Source organism: Megalopta genalis, chromosome 4 (assembly GCF_051020955.1).
Source record: "Megalopta genalis isolate 19385.01 chromosome 4, iyMegGena1_principal, whole genome shotgun sequence".
Taxonomy (NCBI): Eukaryota; Metazoa; Arthropoda; class Insecta; order Hymenoptera; family Halictidae; genus Megalopta; species Megalopta genalis.
In genome coordinates, this window is record NC_135016.1 from 28,123,762 (window position 1) to 28,146,744 (window position 22,983).

The following is a 22,983-nucleotide window of genomic DNA, read 5'->3' on the forward strand; positions in this document are numbered from 1 at the left end:
CCGATATTTGGCATTTCAGGGAGTAATTATTGTATTTCGGCGAGGCGACGCGACTCAATTTTCCACGATTTTTTATTGCTCAATAGTTCGCACAAGATCCTAAATCTTTATACAGAACAAATTTTTTACATAGCATAATACAGTAATGTCTCCCTAACTGACGCTCAGATTGTGCACAAAAATGGACAATTTGGGAAGAGGAGATACGATTATTGGAGCCTTGCATAACCTTGACATAATCTTGACAATTCGCAAGGCTCGAATAATCGTATCTCCTCTTCCAAAAATTGTCCATTTTTGTGGACAATCTGAGCGTCAATTAGGGAGACATTACTGTACATAGACAAATGTTTCTAATTTCTATCGTCTTAAGAATAGGTATCTATATAATTTATACATGATAAATATAACACATCTGTCAGTTCAATTGAGAAGAAACTTCCGAAGTAAAAATTAAACAAAAATTGAAGAGCAATTTCTTTTGCGATTATGAATGGTATAAACGTAACAATTGATACGTTGCTTTCGGGAATCTACCGTAACAGTTAACACGAAAAGCTGCATGATTTTTTTTTCTTCGCTAGAATCGCGCTTCGGTCCACTGTGCGACGGTATCGGGGATTCATGAATTTTCCTCCGGAAATATCTGGTCCCAGGACACGGACGAAATACTTGTTGAAAACGACAGAAGATTGACCAACCGACCGACAGGCCGAGACCGTAGTTCCGCAGTAACCTGGATTTGCGAAAAGATTGCACGGTCCACCGACCCGGAAAGAACAAACGGTGTTCGGTGAACTGTGTTCCATCCACGAATTTTCCCTGCCGCCCCTCTGTTCCCACGGTTTTTTCTTCTCCATCCTTTCGCTCTGTTCCTATCGACTGCATCTCACCCTCGAGACGAGCCTATATATTGCTATTTTCCTTCCGACCTCCCATTCTACTTCTTCCTCCTCCTCCCGTCCTCTTTTTGCAGCTCTGATTTTGCTTCACCTTGCCAGCACGGTGGAACTGCTCTTTCTGGCCCAGCGACCTCCGAATTCCAACTAAAAACGACCAGAAAGACGACACTCGGTCTGTTCAGGTGTGCTTCACTGCGGAGGACGAAGCCCGGAGCATCGGGCCGCGTTGCCGACTCACCGGCACCCTGTTTGTCCCATAAATTGCCAGGTTGAATCTTTAAAACCTCTTTTGTCCGAGATCGTTCATTAAGACGTCTCGCGAAATCAGAGGAATTTAATTACTGGCTCGGTGATTGCGGGCGTCGAATCATTTCTACGACTTTGCGAATCTTGACGACATATTAAATATTAGATATTTATCGGAGATATGAATTTTTTAACGTGGGTGGAGAATCGTGTGTCATCTATACACGAAATTCTTACAGCTGGTTACGTTACCGTTGATTGAAAGTTACTGTCTATTGTACGAGTCCAAAAGCGATATTATGTTATTGCGTTGTAGCAAAAGTAATTTCGAATTTACAAATGTATAGCTTACAAAAAAACCGAAATTACTTTTGAAACAAACGAATATGTACATATATATGTAATATGTATATGTATTATGTGTCCTACTAGAAAGCAAGAAACATGAACGTCATCTTCGTGCATTAAATTACGCTTAATTACACATTTATACTGTCGTCCTTAGTTAAAATGTCTTATCTACTAATTCGCCACTTTTCAGGATATTTTAAAATATTTGTAACATCGCGCGGCTCTCATCTTTTAGGCAAAATTAAAATATTCTATATATTTCTAAGAATTTTCCAAATGTAATTTCCTTTATTTATTTTCACTTGTTTAAGAATGATCTTATTAATTCAAAGCTTTGTTTCTTGGATAATCAGAAATGCTAGTTAGAACAATTTAACTAGAACAGTATGCACGACTGAATGTTCCTTATCGTCAAATGTAACGCCGCGCTAAATTAATCTCCGTAATTCGACGTAAGAAAAGACGACGAAATTACGATATCGAGGAAGCCCAAAAATGCCAGAAGATACTTCGGGCGTAATTGTCGGGTGGCCGGAGAATTCCTCCGGTGAATGAACCGAATCGCGCATAAAAAAAATGCGAGCGTGAAAAAAATCGTTCGAATAATCCCAATTATGTGTTCAGCGTAAACGCGACGATCGATGGTCGGGAACGCGGGAATTCGAACGGCGTCACCGCTGTGAAATGAGTTGATTTTCGGGTGGGCCGGGTGCGGCGGGGTTTTCGGGTTAGAAAATGTTCCGTGTGTAATAGCACGGTGTCAGAAATAGAACGGGGATCCGATGGAAATCGTGGGAATCGCGTCGATACAATTATCGCGTGCGGCGCTCCCGCAGCCCGTATAACAGCGTCCCAGCGAATGCGTACTAATGACGCAATGATGATGCAAATCTCCCGAGATACGTGTGCACGGACAGAAGCCATCGGAATCCGGTTCGTTAATGTATCGATACGCGCAGTTCAGATTAATGCGACCTATTATCGGAGCCCGTTGCCGGCGTCGCTCCGAGGAAGTTATACCGTTAAAGACGCTTAACGGCCGTTGATTGGACCCCGGAGATGTTCCGTGTATCCCCGAGAGTTCGTTGCGACTTCCCGAACATTTTGCGTCCCCCCCGGCCCCCCGCACCGGAGAACTTTCGTTATAAAAACCGGGCCGCGGTTAATGGCCGCGGCCGCCATTTTCGTCCTCGAGACTGCTCGCCAGCGGCCGGCCGGATCTGGAACCGTTGATTAAGCCGCCCTTAACGATTCGATGCATTAGCCTCGTCTTACGACCTCTTCACCATCCACCGGCCGACGCTAACTTTCCCCTCGAATGAAAAATTTCGCGAGCCCCTCGCTCGAGTGCAAAGTTACCTGCCCGCTAACCTTGCCATTACGATTTCCAGCGACGTCGCGGCGAACGCCGGATTTGTACGATTTCGCCGCGCAGTGGGGCAACGCGACGAGATTCTGCGAAGATCAACGAACCTTTCGACAGAGACCAGACGAGGCGATGATTTTTAAAGCTGAAATGTCGCTGAGCGGGGAGAAGAAATACGGAGAACGTGGTATGAACATTTTTTAACCGAGAAAATTTATATCAACCTTGAACTAAACTTGACAATAGACATCGACACGCTGATTTAAAATCCATTCGCAAAATTTGTCTACCGTTTCGGGACTTCGAGAAACGCCAGCGGATTATCGAATCACTTCAGCGAAAAGAAATCACGATTTCCTTAGTTTTTTCACTTAATTCGATGCTTTTTGAAGACCCTGAAATGATAGATAAAACTTGGCGACCGGAAGAATCAGCGCGTCAAAATCTTCGGGAAATGATGCATAACGTGTCGTTCAAAAAATCCAACTGTACATGGTATCGAATAAATCACAATTTCGTTGGGATATTTCAAGTTTATCGTAAATGTTCACGGTTAAAAAATGTTCGACATTTCAGTTTTCACGTGGAGGCAAAAAGGAAAATCATCGCTTTATCTCGCCTCTATCAAAAATTCATCGATCTTGGCGCAACTTCGTCAATTTGGCCGAATACGCGCGGGATATACTGCCGACGATAAATCCTGATTACTCTTTCAACTTTATGGAACGTCACTTTCGCGGGGTCCGAATCTCGCGGCGGCATAAACATAGATTCTGGCGGCGGGGCGCGTCGGAGAACTGTGCCCGGAGTTAATGCCGGACGACTGAGCGAGATTGAATAGGAGATTGACACGAAATTTCGGAGACTCGGAACGACGCTAAAAGAGGCGAAACCTTTCAATTAATTTCCGCCGCTTTAAATTATTCAGAAATGGAAGAAGCTGCGCCGGGGAAGCATCTCGGCGGATTAATTTTTCAGCGGGGAAGAGAATTTATGGAGGAAGCCTGACCGACGAAACGTTGATTCGAATAAACGAAACAGAGATATAAAATAGTTGTTTCTCTAGATCCTGAAGCGGAAACGTCCCGCGTATATCAAGCGTCACGGACAAATGCGCCTATTGATCCCCCAGCAGATCAGGATCCCAACTTCCGACTCATTTTTCATTTCCCATGGCCGGACGCTGGGAACGTCAGTTTCAGAAGCCGAGCTATGACGATATCATGGCTGGTTCGCGTTCAATAAGCTTTCATCAAACGCCGAGGAAATTGCGAGATAAAGCTATTGGACAAAGCTAACTCCGTGGAGTGCGATGGGCTCCGGTCACGTTAACGGCAGCTGGTATGCTTTTGTTGGTGGACTTTATGTCCCTGTGCCCTTGGTATCGGATATTCTAATCCAGATTTAACCCGAATACTCACTCGGCTCCCCTGATAACAAGGTTGCAGAGAGATAATCGTAGAATTCGTCAGAAAACCGTCTAAAGCATCCTATTTGGAACGAGCTTTTAAAATTTGGTATTCAATTTCTTTTGCACATTTTTTACATTTCAGAAATGTGTCCTCAGTTTCCCACTGTTCATAACGTACGAACTCATCTTAATATATAGCAAATAATAACTTAATATTTATTACATAATATTTAATATTTATTATATAATAATAATTAATATTTATTATATAATAACACTTAATACTTATTATATAATAATAATTAATATTTATTATATAATAACACTTAATACTTATTATATAATAATAATTAATATTTATTATATAACACTTAATACTTATTATATAATAATAATTAATATTTATTATATAACACTTAATACATATTATATAATAACACTTAATACTTATTATATAATAATATTTAATATTTACTATATAATAATAATTAATATTTATTATATAATAACACTTAATACTTATTATATAATAAAAGTTAATATTTATTACATACTTAATATCCATAATAATAAGATAAAATCGTGCATCCATTAGGAGAAAATGGTACACGAATAATTCATTAAACGGTAATACGTTGCACGAAGTTTCTATTGGTTACGCGAGACGAAATGTACTATATTTGCAAGCCGGTTAATTCTAATACAGATTGTTGCAACTTTGTGCCGCAACCCGCTCTTACGTGTTAAACGGGTTAGTTCGCGTCACCTAGTAGCCGGTTACCAAGCCTGTGTAGGTTACAGTGCGCTGCCGGGAACCGAATCTGATACGGGTTACGGTTAGAATCCCTGCTTGGCACAATCGGTTTAGTGCTTCACGGCTTCACACGCCGAATTAATCTTACGAGAATAGTTAAGTTATACGCGACCCCGTCGTGCGAACCATAGAAAAAAGATTACGCGCGCGCACCAGCATCAGTTAACACCACAGCGCGAAAAAAACGTCAGATAAAGTTCCTTTAGGCTATTGTTCGGCAGACAGAGTACTGAGTAATAATTAGATAGCGAATTTTATGCGTTTATGATAAAAATGACTGGATCAAATGCAAAACAGCAAAAACATTTTAACGATCTGAGAACATTATTGTATTAACCCTTTGCACCCGAAGCCATTTTAACTGTAAATTTAAAATAATCTTTCCGACTTACAGTATTTCCATTTTGCAGGATAAAGTGCATTTTATGCATACGAAATTGAGTCTCGCGATTTGAGCCGTTTATTTTGAAAGTGGCATAAGTCACTTTGTCTTTAAGTCGATATATTTAAGGGTTTGCGTTTTAACACGTTTAAAAATATGGATGCTAACTTTCGAGAAGATTTACTTGTATTTGTTATCTCAGGATACTGATATTTTTCTCAGTATAAATAATTTCGTATAAACATTACAAAATCACCACTTTTCATTACGGTAAAGTGACTTGTGCCACTTTCAAAATAAACGGCTCATTTATGCGACAGTTACTCTTTTAATAATGTTCAAAATTTAAATTTCGATGATATAAAAATGACCTTAGAACGCGATATAACAATTTTAGTGGTGTCTCAGGGTCACCACTCGAGTGCAAAGGGTTAACGTCGAATTATTAAAATTGCCAAAGAAGGAAATAAATGTCTACGCAGTTCCTGCATCTTGCAATCAATGAGAACAATTTTTATTTCGCATAAAAATCCGCAGTCTGGTAACAATCATTTCTACTTCAATAACTATGTTAATTCATCGCTCAAAGACAAAATTAGCGCTCTTGCGAACAATTTGTGCCTTGGACTGACCCTGAACGAAGACCTCGAAAACAATTGGAGAACTTCAAGACAATGGAAGACCTTAAAATCGGTCGAAGACTAGAAAATACTGAAGCAGAGCTTAACCTTGGTGGACAAAGAAATGTTCCCAATAAAATTTGTTGAAGCAAGAAGTAATTTCTTGAGTCTTGGAAAGCCTCTACATCCCGAAATGCAGGGTTTCCATATACCTGAAAGTACACAGGTATAAAAACATGCATTGTCGCCCAAGCCTCTCAGGTTCTTCCGTACTCTCATACTGTGCGCTTGTTCACCCCGTGTCTCCTTCACTTCTTTCTTAACCCTTTCGCTACGGCGGTTCAGTCCGCCGTAGCGCCCCTCCTGAACGGAACCACCCGCCGAAATTGTGCACATTGCGCGTGGATAGTGTATTTGGGAAGAAAAGGGATTTTTCTTTAAAACAATATAGTGTTATAATTTCTGCATAAGGTATAAAGTTATTTAATAGGTAAAAAAAGTTTCATTAACAATGGAAAAAGTGAAGAAATAATATATAATATACAGTAATAAAATGAAACATAATATTCATAATACAAAACATAATACATAATAATTAGTCCTAAAGTTAGTACTTTCGATTTTCTATCCCTTTATGACATGTAACACAATAATAATGGGAAATGCAGGTAGAACAAATATAACTTGAATGGTGTGTCGTTTATTTCGGACTGTCGTTTGTTTGTTTCGTCAAAAGATTCACGCAATAGTAACAAGAGGCGGTGCAGTCCAAAAATTAGGTCGCGATTTTACTAGCATGTCGGATATATCCGGCGTTCGTCCCCAGAGGGCGATCATGTGGATGTCGGATATATCCGACGTTCGGCTCCGCGAGTGTTTATATGGATGACGGATATATCCGTCGTTCGGAGCGAAAGGGTTAAATATAGTTATTTACGTGTGTCTCATTCTACACCCTTTTATTTCAAATAACCCGCTCAACAAAATTAATAGATGATTTTCGCAACTCGTCTACGGGACATAATGATTTTCGGCGAAAATTTCGAAGCGAACTACATAACAGCTTTCCGTTCAGAAATAGCAAGCATCCAGGCTACGTCATCTACGGTTCGACGGCGCGGCGTGGGATAGGAACTCGAGCCAGTCGGAAGGAACTGAAAGATGCAGGGATCCTATAATCGCGGCTAGGCGAACGAACATTCCCCGAGGAGTCCTTCGTCAGGACTTTCCTATTCCGCGGCGAGCCGGAGAGAACTCTCGGCTCGCGTTTCACCGGGAATCCGAACGGGCTGAGCGTAATCGATCGCCGTGAGAATTCGCGTTCTGTTGACCTCGACGAATCTGGAGAACCGATCCGGCGGGGAAAGAGAGAGAAGGGGAGGGGAGAGAGAGAGAGAGAGAGAGAGAGAGAGAGAGAGAGTGAGAGCCTCTCCGCGCCGGCCGCGTCGCGAAAAAGTTAAAAGCTGTCCTAATAGATGCCGGCGTCTGTGAAAACGCGGCTCGAGTGTCCTTCCGGTGGTCGTCGACGAATTTCGAGGGTGCGCTGTTGACCAACCGACCGAAAAAGTGTAAACAGTTTCACGCATAGTTAACGATACACACTTTCGCTACCGGTATTACACGAACGCTCCTGAAACTGCAAGCTGTTCGAGTAAACGCTGTCCCGAGATTCACGCCTCGTTAACGGCGGTGTACTACTTTTGTACGCGTTATCAAGCCGCGAACTTTCTTGCAACAAGATATCGTTGCGCCACTTCCTTTAAAATAATTTTTCTTTGTATTTGTTGTTAAGTGTTTACGCTGCTTCGTTAACAAAGATCGTTGGTAGTTCGCGGATCTTTGTACGAAATAAAAGTTGTATACCCGAATTGCGAGTAATTAAAGTAAAATTCGCATTTGTTTTTTTTTTTAGTCCAATAGGTTGAAAATAATGTAACAGCATTCTCGGTGTCCTATAATCCTCTCACTGTTTTCCGTTCCAATTACACATTCTCTTCGTAAATGTATAAAATCCGCACTCTAGTCATTAGCAACACTGTACGGTCTTTGATACAGTCCTGTTTGTTACAGACAACGCGGAAAAATATCAAAATGAAAATCCCTACAATTACTTGGATGAAACAGGGTGCATATGAAAAATTGTTGTCATCCGTTAATAATTTAGGCGAGCACTTAAGCCCTTTTAATCCCCTTGAGGTTTGTGGAAATGTCAGCGACTCATTTTTTAAATGCATTTTCGAATCCATAAAATCTGCAGTCTTCAGATGTGTGTTCATTAGCTGGCTTAGTTCGTATACAAGGTCGCAAATTTCTACGATATTTTCCCTCGAGAATAGGCGAAGGGGCGCACGCGCGAAAAAGTTTCGCACGCCAAGCGAGAATAGGGTAGCAGCAATTACTGTTTCCGCAGTTCCAGAGTAAATCGCGGGCGAGCTATCGGTTCCGGTCGAGATAAGCGAACGCCCGCAACAATGTTCCAGTGAAAAAGAAACATACCACGATCGTTTATATCAAAAATTCAGCGAAGCTTCGGTACAACGTTTCGACAATTGGCCGATGGTGTCAAAGAAAATACGCAGCGCAATTAATTTTTATGACTGGGCCAATAAAACTCGATAGAAACAAAATACGCAGGGTCTCATGTTTTATTCAAAATAATCTCCACTTGTTTCGATACGCTTGTTACAGCGATTCAAAAGGGATTCAAATGCATGGTACAGCTGATTTCGTGGTATTGGTTCCCATGTGGAAGCTGTTTCTGCGCAATCGAAAGCGTCGCGCGAACTCGCGTCTTCCGTCGGGAGACTTCTGGTCGCCGCTATCGAGAGAGGAGCGTAATCTGGACGCGAACGATTGCCTTGTCCGATCCCGGCATTTTCAGTGGGCCGTGTACAAAAATCACGGTTGCCCGGACTAATTTCGGAACCGCGCCGGGAACACGGGATTCCGGATCAAAATTTACGGCTCGAAGAATCCGCGGAAATCCGCTCGCATTTCGGAGCCGCTCCAACCGTCGCATCGAGATGAAATTTCTCCGGCGCGGCGCGCGGCGTTTCCGAAGAGCGAGCTTCGCGAGCCGTGCAATTTTCTTGCAATTTTTTTCCGGCGAGGATGTAATCACGCTACGATGGAAACACGCTTTTTCTTCGGCCACTTTGCACGTTATTTACCGTTTCTTCTAACGACGCATGGGCGGCGACTTGTCTGGACTGCAGTCCCGAACAATATACACTTTGAGAGCGAAATTGCGACGTTGAGATAAGCTCTTTGAGACTCGCAGGACTCGGGATCTTATATTGTTGCACGGCACAATGTGGAAACTAGACTTCGGGCGAACGCGCGGGAAAGTTTTAGAATTCGCTTTAGTTGCGAAAAATAAATTATTTCCGCCTTTGACGAGTCGACAAAGATCGAGGAGGCTGAGATTCGGGATATTAATTTCTCTCGCGCTTTGCAGATTCTAAGCAAATTTTCTACACGCGATCTGTCGGCACGAAAATTCATTTTCAAGCCAGAAGAAATTATTCTTCAACACCGAACCTATCAGCGATGATCAAATAACCGGTTTCGCAATCTTCGTTTCATATTTATCGAAGTCGTAAAGCTGCTACCATTAAAAATTCTCGAATATATTTCTTTACCCGAGCACACGTTGTTATAAAAATTGTGAGAAATTTGAACAAATCCTGCCTTGTAATTCTTACAAGGAAACTTTTCGTTTACGATAGATCTTGTTCGATACAGCAACACGATGCGCATAAATTGTATTAGCAATTTTCAGTTCTCGCAACGATTAACACTCAGCCAACCGAATGGGGAGATCTCCCCGTTTTAAATTCAGTCCATTGATGCCCGACTGGGGAAATCGTCCGCGTCTAATTAAAAACGACTGCTTAATTTTATCAAGATTTGCAAGAGGTACGAATGTCGAAAAAGTAATCGATGCTATATAAGTTCGTTTCGTAATTTTTATTTAACTGAATGAAATACTTTAATTTTACGAAATTTTTGAGGTTTCCGGCGTGGTCGTGGAAGTGTTAATGTATTGGGTTGGCAACTAAGTAATTGCCGATTTCAGTTATAGATGTCTCCCACTCCCACATTTTTATGATATCCGTAAATGTTATATTATAAAATTATTATTATTATTATTATTATGTTATTTTTTATTATCCGTGAATGTTAGCAACTGGACAAATTGAATGCAGCGGTCAAGGAAAAGCGACCAGAATTGGTCGATCGTAAACGTGTCATTTTCCACCAAGACAATGCTAGGCCGCACGCGTCTTTGTCCACTCGGCAAAAATTGATGGATATTGGTTGGAAATTGATGTTACATCCACCATATAGGCCTGATCTCGCGCCATCGGATTACCACTTATTTCGATCCCTGGACAACTCCCTTCGTGGTAAAACTTTGAATGACGATGACGCTGTAAAATCTCACTTAACTCAGTTTTTGGCCGAAAAGGATCCGACTTTCTACGAGCGTGGAATTTTCAAGTTGTCAGAGAGGTGGCAAAAGATCATCGAACAAAATAGAAGATACATTACAGATTAAACTTCATTCCAAGTAAACAAAAATTTTTTATTTCATTAACTCATTGATTTATTTCAAATCGGCAATTACTTAGTTGTCAACCCAATACATCTTAAATAGATTCCGATCAAGTGATCCACGTGAAATTTTCGTTGAAACTCCGCGAGTAAAAAATACAGGTTTGAAAGTGTCGAAGGCGAGAACGAAATGAAAAACGCGCGAGAATCCGAAGAGATTAACAGATTGATATTCCGTTCGCGGAAAGCCATTAGAACCGTTTACTGGAAGTCGGTCATCCGAATATGTGTCGGCCGGTGTAATTAGCTTAGACATTAATGCCGGTCACGCTTCGGGGCCGAGCAAACATAAACCGAATCAGCATGGCGGAAATTGGTGGCGCGAAACGTCGCCGATTCCGCGATATTGTCCGCGAACGAATGCAACGTTGTTTACGAGGGATCGTGGAAGAGCGATCGCGGCGGATACGAGTATTCGAGTACGTACGATCCGGAATACGGGTCTTTGTTCTCCGTTTGGAGCGGAGGAACGAAGAGGATTGGCTGGGCGCTGCGCGCGGCACAGCTGTCGATAGGTCGAGAATCGTTCGAACGGCATTTATCGAGATTGGCCCTGGGCGTGTGAACAACTCGGCGTGGCGTGGCCGTGGCCGAGAGCCGGGGCTAGATGCTGGCGGATTTTCAAAAATCTCGAAAAGCTTGCCCCGGCGTACCGATACGATCGGTAGCGCGATAAATATACCCACTCGTGCGTATAACGTATGCGCGGATTGCGATTTTGTATTCGAGGCGCGGCCCGGCCGATCGCTTCTCTCTCTCTCTCTCTTTTTCTCCCCTCTCTCGTTCTCTCTCGTTTTCTCTTCGCAGTTTCCAGCGTATTCGGATTGCATTACCTTTTCCGGCCCATTGGCCTCTTCTCTGTTTGCAGGAAAAATTCGTGAACGAACAACACGCTCTCGCTCCCCGCGAGCTGCTTTTATTTATAAAGTCTTCTATTTCCTATATGTTATACATACACGCGCGGCCGTGTACGCGGATGCACACGTGTCACTGATACACAGAGCTTTTCTTCCAGCGCCCGTATAGAGAAACGGTGCCCCGCATGCATCAGTTCCATCGATCAATCCACCTTTCCCGCTTATTTCCCACCGTGTCGTTGGAAAGCCGAGTGCCGTTTTTATTTTTCTTCGATAGTATTTTCATTTAAACCGGCGCGGTTTTTGCGGCGCGTGTCTCCGGCTCTTCCCGGTGAATTGGGTCGGGATACTGTCTTCTATAGCCGAGGGGATGCTGCTTTGTGTAAAGGTAATCGGAAGGGCCGTTAGAAATGGCGAGGAAAGTTTCAGCTTGCGGAGTTTAACGAACGATTGTTATCAATTTATGCTCGGGACCCGCGTGTAACGTGCGGTATAATCGTATTACACCCGTGCATTCGATTATATCATAATTCCATTGTATCGTAGTAAACAGCGTGGTTTAAATTAATAATTATTATAGTAGCCACGTAGAGTAATAACGGATATCGTTTGCCACAAATGCACAAAATCTAATATCTAGTAATTGGCCACCGTCGGAACGCTTATCCTAATGCAATTGCAATCTTCCAAATACTCCGACTAGAATGTTCCTGCTTTCCATTCCATTTTTGGAACGTCGATTCAGTCACCATTGTCCAAAAGAATTTAATTGGACAACTTGACGGTCGCGTCATCCATGTATGCGCGACGGAATTATTCGCTCCGATTCGAAAAATGAATCTTCCAGCTAATCTGTTATGTCGTCCTAATTTCATCGAACTCCGCAAAATATGAGTACCTTAACAAAATAATTGTATTTTCATTGAAATATTTTGTATTGGAAATAATTGTTACGTCGTTTTATTACGTCGTACAAAATAATTGTAAAATGTTACATCAATTCACTGGACACTTCAACAGTCGTGTCACCCACGCATGGCTGACGGAATTATTTGTTCTGATTTTTAAATTAATATTTCCGCTAATCTGTTATGTCGGCCTAATTTCATCGAACTCCGCAAAATATAAGAACCTTAACAAAATAATTGAATTTTTATTGAAACATTTTTCATTGGAAATAATTGTTACATCGTTTTATTACATTGTACAAAATAATTGTAAAATGTTACATCAATTCACGAGACACTTCAACAGTCGTGCCAATCAATTATGTCGTTCTCATTATATCGAACTCCGCAAACTACAAGAATCTTAACAAAGTATTATAAATCATGTTGTGCAATTTAACTTTCCAATTTTAATTTCATTAAATAAAATACTTGAATTTACCAATGAAAGTGTGCAAACTAAAATCCATGGTCCAATCAAGTGGTCTGAGAGCGTGCCGGAAATCTTGGCATGACAAATGGCAGGGGATGCGAGAGAACCGAAGAGAAGCCGGATTATGGGTCTGAAGGGACCCACCAAAAACCTCGCGAGCATCGAATAAATAGCTCGCAGAAGTTAGCGAGGAATCTTCTCTAGAAATACACTCCTCCCCCCCTCCCCCCTCGGGAATCGTTCCGGGTCTCGATTCAACCGTTTCGAATGGTCGGTTTATGTCGGCCGCGGAATTGCGAGCTCGGCTCGCATTATTGTTGCAGAGCGAATTAGGAGGCATTATTTTTGGAGCCGCGATGAACTTTTCACGGTCCCCTCCCCACGCGCGCGTCTCCTGGCGACGCTCCAAAACGTTCGCTCGTCCGAGAACCACCCTCCCGCCCCGCTGGCCACTTTCACCTTCGACTTCCTTTCTTCGCGGGTCGAGAAAAGAAGAGGAACAAGGCCGATTCCGAGATTCGTTTGGCTCATCTCTTCGCGGCCGAGGAAAAATTCTGCCCGCGAGCGATGCGCTCGGACGAAGACGAGAGAGGAATAGTGGGAAATGAGAGAAAGGGACAGAGAGAGAGAGGAGAGAGAGAGAGTTTTTACCACGGACGCTGCTCGATTCACTGCGGCGATACCGTTCCACTCTAATCAGGATTTATTCGCAAATGAGGCCAAACACAATGCGGTGACGGCGCGGGATGAGATCTTTTTTCTCGACCGGAGGGCGCATTACAGCGAGTGAAAAAGGAACTTTACATTTGCGTTAATGAAGTGAATGGTGCGTATTAGACCCGCGGATGTGGCGCTTCCTCGCACGGAACGACAGTGATTTCGGTCCGTGCTGGCGGACCCGCGTTCCCCATTTTACGCTCGTCTACAGTTACCCATTCTCGGCCATTCGCTATTTCAGACGGAACGGCCACCGTTTCTCTGTTATCGAAGCTTAAGTTTTCATTGGCAAAGTGGTTTATGGCGCGTTTTAATTTGTCTCTTCTGAATATATTTTTTTAAAAGCTTGCAGCGAGCCTCCCTCCGCAGGCTTAAGGGTTAATCCTGTGTATTTTAGCACCCTTCTGCGACGAATAAATTATTACAGAATTTAATGAGCCGCGCGAGCATAATTTCGATCTTTCCTCGCCAGTTTCAAACTGCTCTGCCCGCTTATTTCGTTTTCCAGAGTTTCACTGAAAAATAATTGATCGATTTTTAACGCAAACGATTCGAGCCTGTTGTAAAAATTTCAGACTAAAAATTCCTTCGATCGAACGATCGCAAAGGAATGCCCAATGCACAAAACGAGCGACAAAATACCAGTGTTGGGCGTTATCCGAGTCGTCTCCAATAAATATTTAAATAAAATAATTATTCGACGGAATTCTCGTTAATCGAATAAATCATTCGAACAGAGATCGTAAAATTATTCGAATAATAATGCGAACAATTGCCGATCGTTCCATTCGAACGTAACTTTTTACGCACGCACGCGTTGTAAATACTCGAGCAACAGATAGATTCTTTATTCGGACGAACTCTTATTCGAGTCAGATATTCTTGAAATAAATTAGTCACACAGATAAATTTTGATTCGTTTGGATATTCATTCGACAACGTCGAGTAAAATTTGATTCGTTAATGCTCGCCTATTATCCGTCGTCCGAATAAAATCCGAATAAAAACCGCGCGAACTCCCGACGTCGGGAAAATCAGAAAACTTCTCGTACGGCAAACGCTTCGCCGGAAAATGATCCGAGGCGCTCATTAGAGAACGAGGGTCGCGTGATTTCGAACGGCGAATCGGTACGTGTCGATTACAAAGGCGGGTGGACACGATCGATGGCAGTCCTTTCGAGACACAAAAGAAAACCGGCGAAAAAAGGCCGTCGAGCCGGTATCAAAGAACCGGTGTCGCGGAGCGGCGGAGAGTCTCGTTAACGAGTTAAGGAAAATGTATCCGGAAAACGGTGAAATTAGGAGAGAGAAAAGAAGATGGTTCTGTTGAACCGGCCGATATCGACGGTCAGGATCGCTTACAGTTGTGCGGGTCTGGTGTAACGTATCCCCCATTATGATATCTAACACTGGCTCCCACTCCCGGTCGACCAGCAGTCGTCAACCATATCTCGTTTCTCTATTGCATAGTGTATAGAGTATAGGACACACGAATGCCTGTATCGGTTGCTGCCGAGCCGAGCCGAACGTGACGATGCAACGCGCCCTGAAGGTGTCGATAACGCTCTCCCAGATCGGACACCATGGCCAATGGGGGAGAGAGAGGGAGAGAGAAAGGGGAAAAAGACGCTTGGCAGGGGAGAGAGAGAGAGAGCATCCCTGGGACGGTACATTTATCTATCGATAGACGTCAAGTCCGTCCTCGGACGTTATTTGACGCGTCTTCATCGACTTCCATTCAGAAGTCGCAAGAGGAACCCGCTGTCACGCTGTCGCCTTAATTCATAATCGCTGTCGGGGCCGCTAACGCTTGATTAATGCGCTACCCAACAGCTCCAACTTCCCTGGGCCCTCTCTACGAGATTATGCAGCGTGTTGAGACACTATTTTCATTTTCATGCGCGGAACTTCACTTGCAAATTGTATTTGTACATTTGAGGGGGTCGAGGTGTACAGTAACGTCTCCCTAACTGACGCTCAGATTGTTTAGAAAAATGGACAATTTGGGAAGAGGAGATTCGATCCTTGACATAAAGTTGACATAACTTTGACAATTCGTAACTATAAAAACGAACCGCAAGGCTCGAATAATCGTGGCTCCTCTTTCCAAATTGTCCATTTTTGCGGACAATCTGAGCGTCAATTAGAGAGACATTACTGTAATAATAAGTCGTATTTTCCTCATTGACGATAACCAAGAGTGGTATTGTTTGCGCATTGTTTAATAAACAAATTTATTGATAAGATAACTTAGAGTCAGGTTAATTGGCAATAACTCCATAATTTATTTCATTTATCTTTTTAACGTTTTAGCATTTTAAGATTACATTTTAAGACACTCATTTCATGATAGTAGAACTACTAAAGTAAGACACGTTATTTTGATCTCATTCGAGTGCAAGACATTATTTATAAATTATATCAACTAATGTAAGTGGTAAATTATGTTCGACGTATGAGAGTAATAGATGAAAGTTAAATACCTATGAAGAAATTATAGATTATTAATGGATTAAGACTAGCCTATTCTGATTTTGAGTACTAGGAGAAAAGATCTTGACGTTCCCATCGTTCCTTGATAAAAGAAAAAAACTGTATGTTAACATCTGTCATGCTTGCCGACAAGTAGGTGTCTTCAGACGACCGGAGTCGAAGTTCATCCTCTTCAAAAGTAATTCAATTCGAACGAAACGATGTTAGATTCTAATGAATTTGCCACTTGACAAGTTTCCGAAATCGCGCGATAAATGCCGGCAAGTCTATAATTGATCGTCACCATTCGTCGGCGAGCATAAGCCCCGGCCTCTCCGAGTCCCAATAAAACAATCGAACCGAACGAAAGCCCGTCGCATTAAAACGGAGACAGACGCTCGCGCAGGAATCGCATTACTATTGATAGTCCTGCAGCACAGAGCGGCGGACGATGATACAACGGTGAATAAATCAGTCATAGAGGAAACAAACGGTTGCAGATGAATTTTCATAAAGCCCCGATTCCGGGGAAGAGGCTTCTCGAGGACATGGCCAATCTCTTTCTACCCGGAGATGGCTTTCACAATAAAAGGATCGCGGTGGAAAGAAGTCGGGCGAGAGTATGCCCAGGTAAAGAGGAAAATTACCAGTCCGAAAGAAACGAGAGTTTGTTCACCTTTCACGGTGAATCGCACTTCCGCGCTTGCCACGGAATTCTCCCGGAATCGAGTGGCGAACTGTTCGGAATCGAATGCATCGGGACCGATGGCAAATTCATAAATTCCTGCTCCGCCGACTGCGCGTTCGAGTCTCTCGCAAAAACGAATCCTCTTCCTCCGGCGGAGACACCGGCGACGAATGAAAAACCAAGACGGCGATAAATTTCGCGAGGGATCGAGAGAGAGAGAGAGAGAGAGAGAGAGAGAGAGAGAGAGAGAGAGAGAGAGAGAGAGAGAGAGAGAGAGAGAGAGGATCGAGAAGGAGGACGCCGCCGGCGTTTCTGTAAACGTTCATCTCGTTATTACGTCGCGAAGGCTTCGGTGCAACTTCCCGCTCGAGCAATATACAATTATGCAATAATTTGAAAGCAAAGGCCTCGCTCGGGCGTATTTCATTCTCTTTGCTTCCCTCCGCCGTTTTTGCCCGTTGTCTTCTTTCGTTGGTCGAGTGGCGCCCCGACAATTTCCCCGGTACGACGCCAGGCGACGCACAGCGGTCTGGCCGAGTAGCGATCCATGGCCAAAAGGTCAATTTTGAAACTTGCATATTTTGAACAATTGCTTTTGCTAATGGGTTTACAATCCCTCGAGGCTTTAAAATCTACTATAATTAGTTCATTCGAACAGAAGCCCAAAATTATGTTGGCAAGTTGATATACTTTAGTTACGCACATGTATCACGTAATTATTTCTTATTGTAATACAAACATTGCGATACATTGCATAGAACTTGTAATAATGTTAAAATAATTTTGTCCACGGATCGCCGGTTCGCCAGACCGCTGTGCGACGCGACGCGGAGCCGACGTCGAAAGAAACGCGGCGGGTTCGGAGAAACTTCGTTAAAAAACGCCCGGCACCCTTTTATTAGAGCCACCGGTGGTTCTACAACGTTTTCGTGCCATTTCCCCGGTTCTTGCGCTCCTTAACGGCGGTAATTAGCGATATCGCTTCCCGTTTCCATTCCGCTCGGCAACTACCGCGGCAACTTCGACGCCGCTCCGTTCTTTCGACGTCACCTCGTTACACCTCGAGGAAACGTTCCGAGCAGAGAAATCCATCTTCCTAGAGGAGAACCCGCTCCGGGACTCCGCGCTCCGGGACCAACGGGTATTCCGGCCCGGAAAAACTCGTAGATCATTTCATAGTGCATTACGCTGATTTTGACACCTCGTCGGAATTCCGGAAAAATTAATGGCCTGCTATTTGAAAAGCTGCTGTTACATATTTAACGTGATATATTAACCCTTTCGCTACCGGACTGTATGCCTTGCTACATAATTTGCAGACGTATAATTGATCGTGTGCACCGCTAAAGATCCTGCAATATATTGTTCATTTCTCCTCCTATTTATGGTTTTCGTGCACGACCTAATTCTCTGAGCGATGTACAGTGACGGCCGTATAATTAAGTTCACTCGGAAGTAGGCGTAACTTTTTTTTAACTATGCTAAACGACTTAATTTATTTTAATGAAATAAAGAAACATAACTTTTTTATCTGAGTCTACAACGAAAATCTAAATAACGCTTAGATCTTGGGTAACTCATGTTTTTCGAGTCTCTTATTTTTATTGTCATTCCAGATAATAGAAAAATTAAAGATAGTGGTATCGTCATTATCTAATAGGCTAGCCCTTCTGTCATCTAAAAAAATTCAAGTAGCAAATTACTACCGATAACTGGTCGGCGACTCGAATCATGCAGATTCGATTCAGTCGCTATGCTAATTTTCCAGAGTTTGCTTCTCCGAGATTGCCTGCTCGTTCCCATTGTTCCGTGTGAGCGAAGTAAAATCGTAAACATGGTGTTAGCACAACGCACCGCTGTTCATGGGAAATCTATCGATCCCCTCGCGATCTTGAGCGACCCCCTTTCGATTAGGGGTCTATCGACGTATCTGGTTGGAAGTGTTCGACGCAGCCCCATGCGATCGCGACCCCCATACGACGCTCATAGAAACGTAGATTAAGTGTCTGCGATAAGAGGAGCTGGGGGTTAAACCTGAACAGACGGGCTCCGTGTGTGCAGAACGCTCCGCCGTGTCAATACGGGATCCGAAAAATGTGTTCGCGATAGTATAATATTTGGAACTGGTGACACGTCTGGCGCAGCTCCGATAACACCATTCCGCGACGATCATTATCGTCCATGCGACGTGTACGTACTTCAAGCGAGATCCGTTGCTCGACATCATCGCAGCCTCGATTCGAGTAAAGACCCGCTTTCAAACGTTTTTATTTCAACCGATGACTCCTCCCAGCTCCTTTCGGGACAATCCAGCGGAATGGAATTGCATCGATTTTCGCAGCGTCGCTGTATCCACCTCTTGGATTAAAACAGTTGTCGAGATATTAAATGTTAATTCAGGCGCAAGGATTCTTATTGTTTCGCAGCCGAACACTTAATATTCAATTTTCATGCGATTGCAGCAGGATCCAGTGATTCTAGAAGTGCCGCACCATAATAGGAACTTGGCGACGCTTTAAAAACGAATTGCACGCGAGCGAGCGAAGTCGGAGAGCAAATGTTAATTCGTTTAGACGCGGAGGTCAAGGTACGGTTAAGCTATCAACACTGCCAACTACGAGATGCAGTAACGTCTCCCTAACTGACGCTCAGATTGTGCAGAAAAATGGACAATTTGGGAAGAGGAGACACGATTATTCGAGCCATGCAGCTCGTTTTCATAGTTGTTGATGTTGGAATTTGCTAATTGTTTATTCACTAATAATACAATACAAATATGATACAGTGTTTAATAAAGCATCTAGCGGATATAAAATGTACTTTGTGTGAAGAAGAGTGACTGTATGTGAAGTCGCGGAGATACTGTCTGACTGATCGTCTTCTAGGATGACGAACGCCTCTGTAGTTCTATGGGAAGTAGCTTCTCGCACTTTTATACCATTCCTTCAAATGGTCGGGCTTGTACCTGCATTTATGAAGCTCTGGGTCGTACCTTTATTTATTGCCCCTGTAGACATGTGTGTGTGTATGTGTGTGAGTATCGTAGTATATACCAACAGTTGACAATCGATAATCATAACAAAAGATGTGGTCTTCTCCACCAATCAAAGACGGTCATTCGTCGCGTTTTACATTGTATACGCGATACTGAGATCACTAACGGTCAGAGCACGATGTGCTCTAACAACACCGGCGATGATGTACCGCGGTATCTACAAGGTGTCCCAAAAATATCTCGCAATCCGAAAGTAGGGGATTCCTGAGGTCATTTGAAGCAACTTTTTCCTTGACAAAAATTTTCTCCGAGGCACCGTTAACGAGTTATTAATGAAAAACAGTGACCAATGAGAGGCGTGCTCAGCTGGCGCGAGACGGCCGAGCCAATGAGCGGAACTGGGTTCCGTGCACTCGTTGGCTGGGCCGCCGCGCGCCAGCCGAGCTCGCCTCTTATTGGTCAGTGTTTTTCGTTAATAACTCGTAAACGAAGCCACGGAGAAAATTTTCGCAAAGGAAAAAGTTGTTTCAAATGGCATCAGGAACCTCCCATTTCCGGATTGCGAGACATTTTCGGGACACCCTGTATAATACAATACAGTTTATATCACCGTCGGTGCGCGTTGATGGAACCGGCGGAAATGTAATCTGATATTTTCGAATCTCAGTACTAAGTAAACTATAGATTAATTTTTGTGTGTCCGAGGCTAAAGTTTCTTTTTCAACAATTTCAAACTAAGCTGATCCATATGCAACAGTATCCCATTGCTTCGTACGCAAATCGAATCTATTACTTTCATCAAGCAATCGCTCTGTTATCCGAACGCTCGCGTTTCTTTTAATAGACCGGATAATCGATGTTCTACCGTATCGCTAAAAAAGGAAGATCATATCCATTGAAATTCTCACTAATCGAAAAGCAAGATAGTCGCTCTGAAGCGAGTTTCTCGCCGAATCTTTCGAAGATCCGATGGCAGAACCGATCGCGACAACGGAGCTCTCCATCAAGCGACCCATAAACGATATAGAATCGCCGATTGACAGTCTATCGATCGGAGGCCGCTCGGTGGAGCATGTGCCGGCGGTGCCGGCCGGGCGGAAGGCTGTCACGGCCAAAGGAAAGAAAATAGACAGGAAAGGCGACTTGAAAGGTAAGGGGCAAGGAGTATGGACGAAGGTCCGCGTACAAAGGATCGTTAACTGGCGTGTAATCGTTAGCTTTGAGCCGGTCGAGAAGAAGCCTGCCGGAGGTGGCCACGGTGAAAAAAGAGATTGCGCCGGCGGTCTCCTTCGAGACCGCACAAAGCCTCGGGATTCGGGACACACGATCGCGTCGTCGCCTCGCCTCGCCTAGACTTTCCTCGTCTTTTCTCGTCCCGTCTCGTCTCGCCGCGCCGCGATCCGCAGTATCGATGCACCGGCCAAGAAAAAAATGTAATAAAGCGAACACCGACCACGACAATCGGTAGCGATCGAAAAAGGGTCAGAGGACCGACCGCATAATCGATCGTGCGTGCAGAATGGGGCAGCCATTGCCGCGTCGTCCTGACGCGACGGGACGAACTTAATTACCCCGAAAAAATCATTGACTCCGTCGTCCGCCGTCTGACGCACCCGAAGCACCGATCCTACCTCGTCGACTATTCTAGAATTAGGATTCGATCGTTTGCGGCCACAGGGCTTTGTTACTATAGAAGATATTGCTATAGGAGATTTTCTTCGGAAGCTTATGTATTAGAGTCGAGCGATAGGAAAACTGAACGATATATCAGGATCATTAAATATTATATTATATATATAATATTTATAATTATATATTACATAATAATATATATATATAATTATATCTTATATAATTATTATATTATTATTAATATATATATAAGGGTTAAATCGCCAAATCTCCAGAGTTGGGCATTATTCGAATTGTTTCGGAAGTCATAAATATTAAATATTTTTATTGTACATATTCGTCTGGAATAATTATTCGAATGAATTCTTTTTAGACAAATATTTTGTTCGAATAACGATTAACAATTCGTAACGAATTATTCTGTTTATTCGAATAAATCTTCTTTTTTATTCGAATAGATTATTCGAATAATTCTTCATTTTTTATTCGAATAGGATGTTCGAATGGAGATTCCAAAATTATTCGAACAACAATGCCATGAATTGCTGACCGCTTTCTCCTTTTTACGTAATTTTTTAAGCTTACATATTACACGTGTCCTAAATATGAATCCTGGAATGTACGATGTACAAGTCAATTGTAAAAATTAACATAGAAGAAATGAATCAATGAACTATGAAAAAACACGACATTCTATCATTCTTGAATTCAAATCGATTATTTTGGCAAAAGTTTATTTATGGTAAAACTAGATTATAGATGTCATCAATGTTTATGAACAGATATGTTCCCTAGAATCTTAATCCTTTCATAGGCACTGGGAACTAAGCTTCCCACCCAAATGTGTAGTATATATCCCACCACCTCCAATTTTGAGGGGTGAAAAATTAAAAACAAGAGGAAAACGGCTAACAACTGTACTACTATATGATAAAATTATGGCAAGTGAATATTCAAAATTTTTTGAACATTCATATTGTGCCCATGAAAGGGTTAAAAACTATGCAAACACCGCGAACGCATTGTCGAGTACGACTACTTATTCGATAAAGGGCCGAAACGATAGCGGAAAATTCGAGGAGAGAAAAATTCGGGCGTTTGAACCCCTTCTATTGACCGCGCCGTTAATGCGCCCGTTAAACTGGAACACGTCCCCGTAATCCTCGTAGCTTCTTGCCCGGGGCCGCATACCATAGGAGGCTTGAACGTTAGGGTGTCGCGCAGCCACCCCGTAACCAGCAGGCGATAATTGGCGGGGATTGATCAGAAAAACGGCGCGCCCCGTCAGCCCTACACTGACGTGGACATATGGTTTCGGGTTTAGGAACAATAGCTCGGCCGGCAATTAACGTTATTACGGGCTATCCGAGTAGGGCGGGAATGCCTCCTCTTTCCTCGGATTTGCGATGATTAAACCCCGCTGATCACTACGATACTTACGGGCTGTTTTAATTAACGTCGTTCCCCGTTCAACGCCAATCTCTTTCAGCCCGAGCTCGAACATTTTAAGATACCGGTGTAGTACTTTGAAGT

General features: G+C 43.1%; 1 protein-coding gene across 2 annotated transcripts in view; it reads right to left on the reverse strand.

The window, feature by feature from the left end:
- Sema2a (Semaphorin 2a) overlaps window positions 1-22,983 on the reverse strand; it is a 489,458-nt gene that overhangs the window by 335,895 nt on the left and 130,580 nt on the right. The gene's annotated exons all lie outside the window — the stretch shown is intronic.